The sequence below is a fragment of the Eptesicus fuscus genome, chromosome 7, assembly GCF_027574615.1.
Source record: "Eptesicus fuscus isolate TK198812 chromosome 7, DD_ASM_mEF_20220401, whole genome shotgun sequence".
Lineage (NCBI taxonomy): Eukaryota > Metazoa > Chordata > Mammalia > Chiroptera > Vespertilionidae > Eptesicus > Eptesicus fuscus.
This window is the reverse complement of record NC_072479.1, coordinates 107,547,501-107,565,212: the sequence shown is the minus strand read 5'-3', so window position 1 is coordinate 107,565,212 and position 17,712 is coordinate 107,547,501.

Below are 17,712 nucleotides of genomic sequence, written 5' to 3'. Positions count from 1 at the left end.
GATGGTGAAGATGATGATGATGATGATGGTGATGATGGTGATGGTGATGATGATGATGGTGATGTGGTGATGGTGGTGATTGTGGTGATGATGATGGTGATGATGGTGATGGTGGTGACGGTGACGGTGATGATGGTGATGATGATGCTGATGATAGTGGTGATGATGGTGATGATGGTGGTGATGATGGTGATGGTGGTGATGGTGACGGTGATGATGGTGATGGTGATGATGGTGATGATGGTGATGATGATGATGAAGGTGATGGTGATGATGATGCTGATGATAGTGGTGATGATGGTGATGATGGTGGTGATGATGGTGATGGTGGTGATGGTGACGGTGATGATGGTGATGGTGATGATGGTGATGATGGTGGTGATGATGATGATGGTGATGATGGTGATGATGATGATGATGGTGATGGTGATGGTGATGATGATGGTGATGTGGTGATGGTGGTGATGATGGTGATGGTGATGGTGATGGTGATGATGGTGATGTTGATGATAGTGATGATGATGGTGGTGATGGTGATGGTGATGATGATGGGAGGATGGTGGTGGTGATGATGATGGGAGGATGGTGGTGGTGATGGTTGTGGTGATGGTGATGATAATGATGATGGTGATGGTGATGGTGGTGATGGTGATGATGGTGATGAAGGTGATGGTGATGGTGAAGATGATGGTGATGAAGATGATGATGATGATGGCGACACAATATCACCACCCAGAAGCGAGTCTCAGAGCTTTATGTAGAATCTAACAATGAGGGGTGGGATGTGTGCAGAGGGTTAGCCAGGACGGAGGCCTGTCTCTGACCTTCCATTGTGGAAGCTGTAGAACAGGACCCCGGGGGGACAGTCACCTGGTCCCAGGGCCCCCGGACTTCCTGGTGGGAGAGAAGGGAAGTGAGGACGTGGCAGTGGTGGCCTGTGGGCACCCAGTTCTCGGCCACAGCTGCACCCTCGTCTGGCTTCCCTTTCTTTGCTCACTTTGGGGGGCCGGCCAACCAGGTCACCCCTTTCGATTCTGATCGCGGATTCCTGTAACTTTCAAACCGGAGACCCAGTGATCACTGCCGGTCAGAACTGGACGCTTCCCTGTGTCACCGGCTCCCCTGCGCGGCGGGGACACTGTTTACCACGCCGTCCACGGAAAATCATATTTCCAGCACCAACCACAACGTACGTGTAACTCCGGGGCATGGCTCACTGGTTTACAGGGGGGATGACACGGCTTATCAGGGAGCCACCTGCGGAAACAATATTTAGAAACAGCGAAAAGCCAGGCAGGCACAGTAAGGCTGCCCGGGAACCCGGTTCCTGTGCGTGTGTGACGGCTGCGATGGGAAAGGAGTTCCCTCTCCCCGTTCTCCGTGAGGACTTATTGCCACGCGCCAGAACCGCCACGTCACCGTCCGCCCGTCGGCCTGGCCACCAGCTGCCAGTCTCTCACCCCGTGGCCCACAGGAGAGGACTGACTTTATTCACAGATTCACCTCCATATCGAACCGGGAATGATCTATCTAGGGTCCGTGTGCAAACTGTGTTTATTTAAAGGTTGCTGCTTTGCGGGCGTAAGCACGCATAGCGAACGGCGTCCCGGGCGGCTCCTGATGTTTTGGCAGAGTCTTCGCCTTTTAATACCTTTCTGCTGAGCTTCCCTCCAAAGTGGCCTCTCGGTCAGTCCCCGGGCGCGTCCTCCTCGTCCCCACGCCCTCACGCGGCCACAGAGAGCGAGGCGCCTGGGCCGGCGGAGAGGATCGAAATGCAGGGTTAGAGGCTCGAGATGTTATAGACAGAAACTCAGTGCTGCTAATAGCCCTTCCTCTCTTTGGGGCTCCCCACCCCCCTGCCCCCCTCAACCCCGAGGCGGCTGAGAGGCACGGGGTCAGCAGCGAGCCGCCGGGGATGGACGTGTGAGGAGGACACGGAGGCCCTGGGTGGGGTCTCGGAGACCCAGAAGCGAATGACCTCTGCCAAGGGCAGCCGTGAGTCCGCCCATGGGCACCAGGCTGGCCCGGTGGCCCCGGATGCCGGCTCTATCCCCCAGTGCCTTCCAAACAGCCCAGACGCCCGTCACCTGCCGGTTGCGGGCACAGGCGGGCGAGCTTCTGCGCCCAATCCCGGCCCCTGTGCGTTGATGCGGGGACGAGACCGGCATCCCTTCCCCTGGAGATGAGCCGCCCCCAGCGCCATCTGTGCCGCCTGCCGTTTCCCCGTAAATCCTGGCTGCGGTGACCGAGGTTTGTTTTTCAAGATGCTAATTTTAGCTCCAATCCCCCGCACACTCATCCCCCTCTTCCTTCTCAGCCCCGCACAGAGCGCCTGGCAGCCCCCCAGCCCGTGGCTCCTCCCCTCCCGCCGGCTGTGGCCAGGCTGGCCCTCCGAGCAAAGGGCGCACACCTGCCCCGGGGATGGGGCTCGGCCTGCTCTGAGCGGAGGGAGAACCGGAGGTTCCTCGTGTCCTGGGAGAGCTGAGGGGAGGCGCGGGGCTGCGGAGAGGCCAAGGCTGATTGCCCCGACAGCTCGGAGCTGCCCTCACACCCGCGGGGAGGCCGGGGAGGAAACTCCTCCCAAAGGCACTGAGCCCCGAGGCCGCCCAGACCGTCCGTCCCTCCCCCGCGGTCCTGGGGGCACAGGGAGCCGGAGAGTTCCAAATCCGGAACAAACGGGGGAACACGGCCGGCTGGGCCCCGGGGCCTGCAGGCAGCTCCCCCGGCCCCTCCCGGCCCCTCCCGGCGTCACCACGGAGACCAGACGCCCGGCAGAGCTCTGAGCTCAGGAAACCGACAGCCCGAGGCTGCTGCCTGATGCCAGGCTCTGCCCGCGGGGGCCGAGGGGGGGGACCCCACCTGCACGCGATGGCTGAGGAAACGCCGCGTTGCCGAGGGCAGGCCGCAGCGGGCGCCCTTTTACAGTCAAGGTCGCGGAGGTCAGCCAGCCGGAGCTGAGCCTGGAGCCTGAGCCTGAAGGTCTCCGTCCCCGTTGTGCCCCCAGGAGGACACGGCGCCAGGCACACAGCCGGCGTGTGAGGGGCGCTCACCGAGGGATCCGTGGACGTGGCGGGCGCTCACTGAGACATCCGTGGACGTGACGGGCGCTCACTGAGACATCCGTGGACGTGGCGGGCGCTCACTGAGGGATCCGTGGACGTGACGGGCGCTCACTGAGACATCCGTGGACGTGACGGGCGCTCACTGAGACATCCGTGGACGTGACGGGCGCTCACTGAGACATCCGTGGACGTGGTTGTGCTCACTGAGACATCCATGGACGTGGCAGGCGCTCACTGAGGGATCCGTGGACGTGGCAGGTGCTCACTGAGACATCCATGGACGTGGCAGGTGCTCACTGAGACATCCGTGGACGTGACGGGCGCTCACTGAGACATCCGTGGACGTGGTTGTGCTCACTGAGACATCCGTGGACGTGGCGGGCGCTCACCGAGACATCTGTGGACATGGCGGGCACTCACTGAGACATCCATGGACGTGGCAGGCGCTCACTGAGACATCCGTGGACGTGGCTGTGCTCACTGAGACATCCGTGGACGTGGCGGGCGCTCACTGAGACATCCGTGGACGTGGCGGGCGCTCACTGAGACATCCGTGGACGTGACAGGCGCTCACTGAGACATCCGTGGACGTGGCAGGTGCTCACTGAGACATCCGTGGACGTGGCGGGTGCTCACTGAGACATCCGTGGACGTGGCAGGTGCTCACTGAGACATCCGTGGACGTGGTTGTGCTCGTTTTACATCTCGAAGGAGAGGCTCTCGGCACCAATTCCCGCAGGAGTGACAGGAGGCGGGCTGCCCGCCAGGCGGACACACCGTCACCGCGAGTGTCAGTGGGACCATGAGGAGCCACCTCCCTTGTGGGCAGGGCCCCCTCCCTCCCTCTCTTCCTTCTTCCCTCAGACACCCCTCCCTCCCTTTCCCACCCCGCCCGCCCGCCTGTCCGTCTGTCTGTCCATCTGGATCCGGGGGCACACGGAGACCAGGCTCTAGCTCGGCTGACAGACCAGAGAGGAGTGGACCTCCCGCTGCAGCCATCAGTGTCCCCTGGGCTAGTTTTGGGGTGTCGAGGGGGAGACAGGAGAAACATGGCCCCACCCGCAGAGTTCGAGTCCAGGGTCACTGTCACGGCCCGCGAGCCTGTGCCAGAGGCCCAGTGCACGAAATTCATGCACAGGTAGGGTCCCTCGGCCTGGCTGGTGACCAGGGCCGATCAGGGCCTCCTGGCTGCCGGGTGGGGCCTTCCTTCATTCTGTGCTGCCCCCTGGTGGTCAGCGCATGTCATAGTGAGCGATCAAACTCCCGGTCTCCCGGTCGAACTCCCCAGGGGACACTTTGCATATTAGCCTTTTATATATATACTAGAGGCCTGGTGCACAAAATTTGTGCACAGGGGGATGGGGGGGTCCTCAGCCCAGCCTGTGCCCTCTCGCAGTCTGGGAGCCCTCAGGGGATGTCCTAATGACAGCTCCTGCATAGAGCATTTGCCCCTTGGTGGTCAGTGCGCATCATAGCAACCGGTCATTTCGCCTTTCGGTCTATTTGCATATTAGCCTTTTATATATATACTAGGGGCCCATTGCATGAAGATTCATGCAAGAATAGGCCTTCCTGTCCCTGGCTGCCGGCACCGGTTTTCCTCCGGCACCTGGGACCCAGGCCTTTGCTCTGGCCACCGCCTTCTGCCTTTGCTCCGGCTGGAGTCTTCAGTCTTCACTCTGGCCTGAGCGCCGCTTCTGTAGCTCCCTCTGCCCCCCGCCCTCCCTCTCATAGCAGGCGTCCTGCCCCGCCCGGCCCCTCTGTGCCTGTGTATGCAAATTAACCTGCCATCTTTGTTGGGTTAATTTGCATACTTACTCCTGACTGGCTGGTGGGTGTCGCAGAGGTACGGTCAATTTGCGTATTTCTCTTTTATTAGTGTAGACAGTTTTTTTTTTTGTTTGTTAACCCTCACCCGAGGATATTTTTCCTTTGATTTTTAGAGAGAGTGGGAGAGAGAGGGAAAGGCAGAGAGAAACATCGATGTGAGAGAGACACATCCATTGGTTGCCTCCTGCACGTGCCCTGACCAAGGCCCGGGCTGGGGAGGAGCCTGCAACCAAGGTACATGTTCTTGACCGGAATCGAACCCGTGACCCTTTGGTCTTCAGGCCGATGCTCTATCCATTGAGCCACACCGGCCAGGGCCGAACCTCTTCTTTCTTCCTGAAATTCAACAGTTTAAAATTCAGCAGGGACGGCAGACTCTCCCTCCTGTTCATCTGAGAATACCTTCCTCTCTCCTTAGCAGAAACACTGTCTTAGGTCTCTCATTCTAGGTTGCCGGGCACTTTCTTTCTGTTAAGAGCTTCTGCCACTGTCTTCTGGCCTCCAGGGCTGAGGAGGGGGTGCCTGCTGGGGACTCCCCCCGCCTTCGCGTGGCTCTGCCCTTTCTCTGTGGCCGCGTATCAGACCGTGCGCGATTGGTGGTTTGCGCTCTCGCCATGGTGAAGGTGTGGACTTCCCTGAGTTCATCCTCCTCGGCTCCGTGGGACTTCTGGATGCAACGTGAGGTCTGTCCTCCTTGTCTCCGTTCCTCTTCCCATCGCCTCCTTTAAACGCTTGCTGTCTGTCGTCCTTCTCTCCCGTCTGTGGCTCCCGTGGACACGTCGGACCTTCTCCACGGTCCTTCGCGTCTCTGAACCTCGCCCACACGTCAGTGTCTTTACTTCCTGCTTCTCTGGGAAACTTTTGAGTGACATCTCTTTCCACCCACTTAGTTGTATTACACCGGCAGTCCATGTGCATGTCAATAATTAGGTTTTAGAGTCTATTTCATTTTTAGAAGCTCTAGTTCATTATTTTTACAAATGCTCCTTTCAGTTGGGATCGTCCCTTGTTCCCCCATCGTACCTTCACTCCCCCTTTCCTCTGACTTATTAAATAAACTCATTTAAATCCGGGATTGGATACTTTCAATAGCCCCGGGCTTCACTGGTCAGATCTCGCATTTCTTGGCTTCCCCTGGCTCACACGTCGGGCGGCTTTTCCCTTCCCGAGCGCGGTGATTTTTAATTATAATTTCACGCTCCCTTGAAGAACGTGTAACGTGTGACCCTTTGGGGAAGCCCCTGCTTGCCTCTGCTAATTGCTTGGTGGCACTGCCAGTGGAGCCCTCTTTCAACTAAACGTGTGGTTTTCCTCTCCTGCTTTTTTCTTTCTTTCTTTCTTTCTTTCTTTCTTTCTTTCTTTCTTTCTTTCTTTCTTTCTTTCTTTTGGGGGGGGGAGGGGGGAGTGGAGTGAGAGGCAACGCATGAAAGTGAATTCCAAAAGCAAACTGGCTACGTGTGTTTTTGGGTTAAGATTGTTGTGAGGTGAGGGTGTGCTGGGGCAAAAGGTGAGGGGAATCTTTTTAAACATGATTTTATTTTAGTTTTCATTGTCTAAAGTTTTACATATGTCTCCTTTTTCCCCAATTGACCCCTCCCCCATCCCTTCCCAGCCAGGGCAAGCCCCCACCCCCCCAGTGTCTGTGTCCATTGGTTATGCTAATACGCGTGCTTACAAGTCCTTTGGTTGCTCTCTAATCCCCCCTCCTCTACCATTTGTCTCTGGATCTATTCTTGTTCATCAAATTATGTTGCTCATTATATCCCACATATGAGTGAGATAATGTGATATTTATCTTTCTCTGGCTGGCTTATTTAGCTTAGCATAATGCTCTCCAGTTTCACCCAGCTGTCTTAAATGGTAAGAATTCCTTCTTTTTATAGCAGTGTAGTGTTCCATTGTATAGATGTACCACAGTTTTTTTAATCCACTCATCTGCTGGTGGGCACTTAGGCTGTTTCCAAACCTTAGCTATGGTGAATTGTGCTGCTATGAACATAGGGGTGCATATATCCTTTCTGATTGGTGTTTCTGTTTTCTTGGGATATATTCCTAGAAGTGGATCACTGGGTCAAATGGGAGTTCCATTTTTAACTTTTTGGGGAAACTCCATACTGTTCTCCACAGTGGCTGCACCAGTCTGCATTCCCACCAGCAGTGCACGAGGGTTCCTTTTTTCCACATCCTCACCAGCACTTGTCGTTTGTTGATTTGTTGATGATAGCCATTCTGACAGGTGTGATGGTACCCCATTGTTGTTTTGATTTGCATCTCTCAGATGATTAGTGACTTTTGAGCATGTTTTCATATGTCTCTAGGCCTTCTGTATGTCCTCTTTCAAAAAGTGTCTATTTAGGTCCTTTGACCATTTTTTGATTGGATCGTTTATCTTCCTTTTGTTAAGTTGTATGAGTTCTCTGTAAATGTTGGAGATTAAACCCTTATTGGAAATATCATTGGCAAATATGTTCTCCCATGCAGTGGGCTTTCTTGTTGTTTTGTTGATGGTTTCTTTTGCTGTGCAGAAGCTTTTTATTTTGATGTAGTCCCATTTGTTTATTTTCTCCTTAGTCTCCATTGCCCTAGGAGCTGTGTTGGTAAAGATATTGCTACGAAATATGTATGAGATTTTGCTGCCTGTGGAGTCTTATAGGATTTTTATGGTTTCCCGTCTTACATTTAAGTCCTTTATCCATTTTGAGTTTGTTTTTGTGTATGGTGTAAGTTGGTGGTCTAGTTTCATTTTTTTGCATGTATCTGACCAAATTTCCCAGCACCATTTATTGAAGAAACTGTCTTGACTCCATAGTATGCTCTTGCCTCCTTTGTCAAATATTAACTGAGCATAATGGCTTGGGTCGACTTCTAGGTTCTCTGTTCTGTTCCCTTGGTCTATATGTCTGTTCTTGTGCCAGTACCTGGCAGTTTTGAGAACTGTGGCTTTGTAATATAGCTTGATATCTGGTATTGTGATCCCTCCAACTTTGTTCTTTTTTCTCAGGATTGCTGTGGCTATTCGGGGTCTTTTTTTTATTCCAGATGAATTTTTGGAGAGTTTGTTCTAGATCTTTGAAATATGCCATTGGTATTTTAATGGGGATTGCATTGAATCTGTAGATTGCTTTGGGTAGTATGGACATTTTAATGATGTTGATTCTACCAATCCATGAACATGGTATGTTCTTCCATTTGTTTATGTCTTCCTCTATCTCTTTTTTCAACGTCCTGTAGTTTTCCGTGTATAGGTCTTTTACCTCCTTAGTTAAGTTTATTCCTAGGTATCTTAATTTTTTTTGGTGCGATGGTAAATGGGATTTTTTTTTAATTTCTCTTTCTGTGGGTTCATTATTGGTGTATAAAAAAAAAAGCCATAGATTTCTGGGTGTTAATTTTCTATTCTGCTACATGGCCAAATTCATTTATTAGGCCTAGTAGTTTTTTGATGGAGTCTTTGGGGTTTTCTATGTATAGTATCATGTCATTTGCGAATAAGGACAGTTTTACTTCTTCTTTTCCAATTTGGATGCCTTTTATTTCTTCTTCTTCTTGTCTGATTGCTATGGCTAGCACTTCCAGTACTATGTTGAACAGGAGTGGTGAAAGTGGGCATCCCTGTCTTGTTCCTGTTCTTAGGGGAAATGAGTTTAGTTTTTGGCCATTGAGTATGATGTTGGCTGTGGATTTGTCATATAGGGCTTTTATTATGTTGAGGTATGATCCCTCTATTCCCACCTTGCTGAGAGTTTTTATCAAGAAAGGGTGTTGGATTTTGTCAAATGCTTTTTCTGCTTCGATTGATATGATTATGTGATTTTTGTCTCTCAGTTTGTTTATGTGATGTATCACATTTATTGATTTGCGGATATTGTACCATCCTTGCATTCCCAGAATAAATCCCACTTGGTCACGGTGTATGATCTTTCTAATGTAATGCTGAATCTGATTTGCTAGAATTTTGTTGAGGATTTTGGCATCCATGTTCATGAGGGATATTGGCCTGTAATTCTCTTTCATTGTGTTGTCTTTATCTGGTTTTGGGATTAGGGTAATGCTGGCTTCATAGAAAGAGCTTGGGAGTGTGCCTTTCTCTTGAATTTTTTTGAATAGTCTGAGGAGGATAGGTCTTAGTTCTTCTTTGAATGCCTGGTAGAACTCCCCTGTAAAGCCGTCTGGACCAGGGCTTTTGTTTGCTGGAAGATTTTTGATCGCTGCTTCAATTTCTTTGGTAGTTTTTGGCCTATTCATCTTTTTATGATTCTTTTTGATTGAGTTTTGGGAGCTTGTATTTTTCTAAGAATATGTCCATTTCGTCTAGATTGCCTATTTTGTTGGAATAGAGTTGTTCATAGTATTTTTTCATAATTGTTTGTATTTCTGTGGGATCGGTGGTTACTTCATCTCTTTCATTTCTGACTTTGCCTGTGACCCAATATATGGTCTATCTTTGAGAATGACTCATGTGCACCTGAGAAGAATGTATATTCTGTGGCTTTGGGGTGAAATGTTCTGACGATGTCAATTAATTCCATCTGGTCTAGTGAGTCATTTAGGATTGCTGTTTCTTTGCTGATTTTTTGTTTAGAGGATTTGTCCAATGGTGATAGTGGGGTATTAAAGTCTCCTACTATGACTGTATTGCTGTCAATCTCTCCCTTGATATCCTCCAGAAGTTTTTTTATGTATTTGGGTGCTCCTGTATTGGGTGCATATATGTTTATCAGAGTTATATCTTCTTGTTGGATTGCTCCCTTTAGTATTATGAAGTGGCCTTCCTTATGTCTTATTATGGCCTTCACTTTGAGGTCTAATTTGTCAGATATAAGTATTGCTACCCCAGCTTTTGTTTTTTCATTTCCATTCGCCTGAAAAACCTTTTTCCATCCCTTCACCATCAGTCTGTGTGAGTCCTTTGTTCTGAGGTGGGTTTCCTGTAGACAGCAGATATATGGGTCATGTTTTCTTATCCACTCAGCTACCCTATGTCTTTTGATTGGGGCATTTAATCCATTTACATTTAAAGATATTATTGATAGGTACTTGTTTGTCGCCATTTTTATTCTTTACGCTTGTGTTCCTTCTTCCCTTCCTATTTCTTCTTTTTACAGCAGACCCTTTAGCATTTCTTGCATTTCTGGATTGGTGGTAATAAGCTCCCTTATTTGTCTGTGAAGCTCCTGATTCCCCCCTCAATTTTGATTGATAGCCTTGCTGGGTACAATATTCTTGGATTCAGACCCTTCCTTTGCATGACTTTGTATATTTCATTCCATTCCCTTCTGGCCTGATGTGTTTCTGTTGAGAAATCAGTCGCTCGTCTGATGGGGGATCCTCTGCAGGTAACTTTCTGTCTCTCTCTGGCAGCCTTCAAGATTCTTAGGTCACTAATCATCCAAGAGATGCAAATCAAAACAACAATGAGGTACCACCTCACACCTGTCAGAATGGCTATCATTAACAAGTCAACAAATGACAAGTGCTGGCGAGGATGCAGAGAAAAAGGAACCCTCATGCACTGCTGGTGGGAATGCAGACTGGTGCAGCCACTGAGGAGAACAGTATGGAGTTCCCTCAAAAAACTAAAAATGGAACTCCCATTTGACCCAGTGATCCCACTTCTAGGAATATATCCCAAGAAACTGGAAACACCAATCAGAAAGGATATATGCATCCCTATGTTCATAGCAGCACAATTTACAATAGCTAAGATTTGGAAACAGCCTAGGTGCCCGTCAGCAGATGAGTGGATTAGAAAACTATGGTGCATCTACACAATGGAATACTATGCTGCTATAATAAAGAAGGAGCTCTTACCATTTGCAGCAGCATGGATGGACCTGGAGAGCATCATGCTAAGTGAAATAAGCCAGGCAGAGAAAGAAAAATATCACATGATCTCACCTATTTATGGAAAATAAAGAACATTATAACCTGATGAACAAAAAGATAGATACAGAGGCAGAGAAGCATCGAACAGACTGTCAAATTACAGCGGGAAGGCTGGGGAGGGGCCGGGGGAGGGCGGTAAGAGATCAACCGAAGGACTTGTATGCATGCATATAAGCATAACCAATGGACACAAGACACTGGGGGTGGGGTGGGGTGAGGGCATGTGCCGGGGGGGTAGGGGAGGCTGGGGGAAGGTCAATGGGGAAAAAAAGGAGACATATGTACTACCATTTGTAATACTTTAAACAATAAAATTAAATTAAAAAAGGGACCCTGAGCTCTAAAGACAGCCATTAAAAAATATATAAAATGGGTTTCAGATTTATTAAAAAAAACAACACAAAGATTCTTACTTTGTCGTTGGTGTTTGCCAATTTAATTATAATGTGCCTTGGCGTCAGTCTTTTGGGGTTCATCTTGTTTGGGACTCTGTGAGCTTCTTGGACTTGTGTGGGTTTTTTCTTCCTGATATCAGGGAAGTTTTCTATCATTATTTCTTCAAACAGGGTTTCTATTCCTTGCTCAGTTTCCTCTCCTTCTGGCACCCCTATTATGCGGATGTTGTTTCGATTCTTGTAGTCCCAAAGTTCCCTTAGGTCAGTGGTTCTCAACCTTTCTAATGCCATGACCCTTTAATACAGTTTCTCTTGTTGTGGTGACCCCCAACCATAAAATTATTTTCATTGCTACTTCATAACTGTAATTTTGCTACTGTTAATGAATCGTAATGTAAATATCTGTGTTTTCCAATGGTCTTAGGCTCTACATCAGTCACGACCCACAGGTTGAGAACCGCTAGCAGGTGACCTAAGACCATCGGAAAACACAGATATTTACATTACGATTCATAACAGTGGGGTCGCGACATTAGAAAGGCGCTCCTCCTTAAACATGATTTTTAAAGATAATTTTTGAGGGCAGATCCAGGTTGCAGCACAACTGAGGGGAGAGTACAGAGATTTCCCAGTCCCCTCCCCCGCCCCCACTGCCCCCCACACATGGCCCCTTCCCCCCCACAACGTCCCCCATCAGATGAACGTTTGTTCCAATTGATGAACCCACAGTGTTGATTCCCGGGAATCCGGTCAGGGCACAGGCCCGGGTTATGGGCTTGATCCCCAGTGGGGGGCGTGCAGGAGGCAGCTGATCCATGATTCTCTCTCATCATTGATATTTCTTTCTCCCTCTCCCTTCCTCTCTGAAATCAATAAAATATATTAAAAAAAACCCCACAAAAAAACTAAAACGAACCTACAGTGACGAGTTGTCACCCCTGAGTCCAGAGTTTCCATATGATTCATACTACAGATGGTTCCTGCTTCACGCCTGGTGTTTGTTCTAAGAGTGGATATTGTTATTCATCTCAGAGAGGAAGGGAGAGGGAGAGAGAGAGAGAGAAACATCCACGATGAGAGAGGATCATGGATCGGCTGCCTCCTGCACGCCTCACACTGGGGATGGAGCCTGCAACCCGGGCCTGTGCCCTGACTGGGAATCAGACCGTGGCCTCCTGGTTCATAGGTCGATGCTCAGCCACTGAGCCACGCCGGCCGGGCTGTGGATGGGATCTTTTATTTCCCCACTCGACTCAGGGCCGTGGCTGAGAAAAGCAGTTATTTCCTGTGGAAACCACACTTCCTCTGGTTCCGTACTTCCTTTTGTTGCCCGTCGGGGTCCTGGCTTTTGTGAACGTGGTCAGTTCCAGGGCCCGGATCCCGTCCCCTCCCCGCACACAGCCCGCGGGGACCCCCTGGACACGGGGATCAACCATGCCTCCCGCTGCACGGGGGGCCGGTCCCAGCACCCGTCTCCTCATGGCCCAGCACCCACCTCCTCATGGCCCAGCACCCCGATTGTCAGCTGGCTTTATCGCCAGTGCAGCCAGGACTGTACAAGTGTGTTAACATTTGATCCAGGATTTTCGCTCCTCTGACCAGATCTGACCTTGGTCAGGTTAACGTTGCCTTTTTTTTTTTTTGTTAATCCTCGCCCGAGGATATTTTCCCATTGGTGTTTAGGGAGAGTGGGAGAGAGAGGGAGAGACAGAGAGAAACATCGATGTGAGAGGGACACATCGATTGGCTGCCTCCTGCACGAGCCCTGACCAAGGCCAGGCCGGGGAGGAGCCTGCAACCCAAGCACGTGCCCTTGACCGGAATCGAACCCGGGACCCTTCCGTCCGCAGGCTGGTGCTCTATCCGCCGAGCCACACCAATTGGGGCTTACCGTTGTCTTTGATGTCTCGTGCATGTGTGAGTTCAATGCTCCCCAAAACAACACTGTTTCGTCCCATTTTTGCTGGACCCCCCTAAGGTACGGGATTTCCAGAGAGAAACGCGGGGGTCGCTCACCGCCCCCTCCTGGTGTCGGGTCTCGCCGGGGGCTCCCGGCCTGTCCTCCTCGTCGTCGCTGCGATCAGTCGCTGCAGGAAGGGCAGGAGCCCGAGTCCCCACGCCAGGCTGCGGGCTGCAGGGTGCCGCCGCTCACTTCCACCCCGAGGCGTCCGCGTGGGGACCAGACGCCCTGTGGTCCCGCCCGGCAACAAGGGCCCTTTCCTCCCGGCGCTGTTTCTGGATGCAGCGTGCGCACACTCCGCGTGCTTGCTAAATGAACTCATTTTTAATCAAAAGTTGCTACCATTAATTATGAGCTGCGCAATCAATATTCATTTAATCCGGCAGATAGAGCCCCTCGGGGGGCTCCTGCCGACTCCCCCGCCCCTCCCCCCACGAGGAGCTCATTGCGTCGGGGTCTGAGCATCATTGGGGCAGTCCGTCCGTCACAGCCTGTGATTAACGTGTGGAGCCCATTTAATTCCACTTTAACGGGCTGTGGCAGGCGGTGATTGATTGCACCGGGAGGCGTGGAGGGGATGGTGAGGAGGGAGGCGGGGGCGCAGGTGGCAGGAAGAGGGGGACACGGGGAGCCCCTGCAGGAGGCACGGACGGCCCCCCCCCCTTGGCCCGCCCCCAGCACCTGGGCCCTGTCTCTGGCCTCTGGGTCAGCTCAGGTCGTCCAGGATGGGATGGGACGGGGCCTGGGAAGGAAGGACTGAGCAGGCCCCATGGGGGTCGAGGGGCCGTGACTCCGGCGAGGCCCCGTGCAGCCGCGGCTCCCCACCGAGAGCCAGGCCCCGTGCAGACAGCGCCCGAACCTCCCCTCCCGGGAGGCGTGCCAGGGCCATTCCCGCGGGCTGCCCTGCAGGCGTGTGGGCCAGGCTGTGCGGTCACAGCAAACGGGAAGGGGGGCCGTGTCAGGCTCCCCGATGGCCTCACGGAGCAGGAGACACGCGTGACTCTTACAAGTCACGTGGAATGCAGAGCCACCCCCGGATACACCGACAGAAAGGTGGCCGCGTGCCCGGCTGGGCCCCGTGGCGCTGGCCGGCTCACACGTGACCGCGTGTCCGTGTCCGTGTCCGCATTGAGCAGGTGGACGCGGCGTGTCTGGGATCCCCGTGAGGATGGTGAGAGCGTGACCGTTGTTGCTCGGATGTTAAAGGCGGCACAGCCCGGAGAGGCGGCCGCAGCCACAGCAGCCGCGATGCCCTGAGCAAGTGCTACTGAGGGCGCCTCCCAGCGAAACGGAGGGAGCGGCGGCGCCGGGCCAGGCCTTGAGGTGGAGGAGACGCGGCGTGAGCGGAGGCTCTGTCGAAAGTGCCTCCGCAGGTCCGTGCGAGGGGCTGTGCCGTGCGGAACCCGGTGAACGCACGTAGAGACGGCCAGGGGGCCCAGGTCCCGGGGCTCAGTGGGTAGAGCTCCGGCCAGCGGACCGAAGGGTCCCGGGTTCGATTCCAGCCAAGGGCATGTACCTGGGTTGCAGGCTCCTCCCTGGCCCGGGCCCTGGTTGGGGTGCGTGCAGGAGGCAGCCCATCGATGTGTCTCTCTCTTATTGATGTTCTCTCTGTCTCTCCCTCTCCCTCCCACTTTCTCTAAAATCCACGGGAACATGTCCTCGGGGAGGATGAACAAATAAATCACAAAACGCACAGACGCAGGTGGGGACCCAGCTGCCCGCCTCAGCGCGGCCCCTCTGCGGCGGGTCTGTGTCTCGGGGTGAGCTCACTTGGGGGACAGGCAGATCCGGGTCGGGGTGAGGCCTGGGCCCCGGCCCTCAGGTGAGGGTGGCCCGGGGGGGGGGGTGCCCCCAAGAAATACCCTCACTTGGTCCCAGACACACTTTCCCTTGACCTGAGTGGCCGGAGAGGTGGAGCACGGAGGGAGGGGAGAACAGGGGTGAATTTTCAGGGGGACCCCGGCCTCGCCTCAAACGCCACGGTCTCCCCTTCGGCCCGGCTCCCGGGGAACGGTGTTTTATCTCCAGGAGAAGGACTGCACCTCCTCAGGCGTCGTCACTGCCAAGGATTTAATTGCAGCCCCGAGTCCGGCCGCTCTCTCCCGCGGCCCGGCCTTAATCACTGTCTGCTGACGCTCCCGTTTTTGTCAACAGGAGACTCAGCCGTGGCGGGCGCTGCCCGGCCTCCCGTCCCGATCGATGCCTGGAAGTCAGCCCCCAGCTTCCCGCGGAGGTCACAGCTCTTAATTCACTGAATAATTAGATTTCCATGAAAATCAGAGAGGACCGGCGGTGACAGCCGCGGGGACCGGCCAGGAACGTCCCCGCACACCTTGGTGCTTTGTCTGATGCCTCTTTATATTTTAATGAAAGAAAGCCAATTAGCGATAAACTGATTACTAAGAACATAATCAGGGTCATTTCTTTGCAACAAATCAATCAACAAAATGCTAATCGCAGGCGGTCTCCGAGGCTCGGAGTAATCTGTCGGTAACTGCCGGGAGCTGCGACGGCCCATCCTGGCGGCAGCTGGAGGGCACGGCGTCTTTGCTGACCGTGAAGTCGGAGTGGCCGGGACTTGCTTAATGGAGAAGGAGGACCCGGCCTCGTCCTCGCCCGGGACCTTCAGGGACTGTCACGGGAGGCCTTTGGAGGCGTTCACGGGAAACGCCACCGGGTGCCGAGCGGAGACGGGATCTTCCTCTGATTCATTTCTATTTGAAGTTGCATTAAAAAAAATATTTTTATGGATTTCAGAGAGGAAGGGAGAGAAAGCGAGAGAAACTTTAATGATGAGAGAGAATCATCCATCGCTGCCTCCTGCACACCCCACACGGGGATCGAGCTCACAACCAACCTGGGTATGTGCCCTGACCGGGAATCGAACCCAGGACCCTTCAGTCTGCAGGCTGATGCTCTATCCACTGAGCAACACCACCCAGGGCTGAATTTTCATTTTTATGGTGCACATAAGGGAGGTTTTTCTGGAAAGCAGAGTCATAAATTCAGGTCTATACATGCACACTGCACACACACACACACACACAACACTGAACACTCACATATACATACTATACACACACACTCACACATACACTATACACTGCACACACACACACTATACACTGCACACACACACTATACACTGCACACACACACTATACACTGCACACACTCACACACACACTATACACTGCACACACACACACACACTATACACTGCACACACACACACACTATACACTGCACACACACACTATACACTGCACACACACAATATACACTGCACACACACAATATACACTGCACACACACACTATACACTGCGCACACACACTATACACGGCACACACACACTATACACTGCACACACACACTATACACTGCGCACACACACACACACACACACACACACACTATACACTGCACACACACACACACACACTATACACTGCACACACACACACACTATACACTGCACACACACACTATACACTGCACACACACAATATACACTGCACACACACAATATACACTGCACACACACACTATACACTGCACACACACACTATACACGGCACACACACAATATACACTGCACACACACACTATACACTGCACACACACACTATACACTGCACACACACACTATACACTGCACACACACACTATACACTGCACACACACAATATACACTGCACACACACACTATACACTGCGCACACACACTATACACGGCACACACACACACTATACACTGCACACACACACACTATACACTGCACACACACACTATACACTGCACACACACACACACACACACACTATACACTGCACACACACACTATACACTGCACACACACACACACACACTATACACTGCACACACACACACACACACTATACACTGCACACACACACACACACACTATACACTGCACACACACACACACACACACTATACACTGCACACACACACACAATATACACACACACACACACACTATACACGGCACACACACACACTATACACTGCACACACACACAATATACACTGCACACACACAATATACACTGCACACACACACTATACACTGCGCACACACACTATACACGGCACACACACACTATACACTGCACACACACACTATACACTGCACACACACACTATACACTGCACACACACACTATACACTGCACACACACACTATACACTGCACACACACAATATACACTGCACACACACACTATACACTGCGCACACACACTATACACGGCACACACACACACTATACACTGCACACACACACACTATACACTGCACACACACACTATACACTGCACACACACACACACACACTATACACTGCACACACACACTATACACTGCACACACACACACACACTATACACTGCACACACACACACACTATACACTGCACACACACACACACACACTATACACTGCACACACACACACACACTATACACTGCACACACACACACACACTATACACTGCACACACACACACACACTATACACTGCACACACACACACACTATACACTGCACACACACA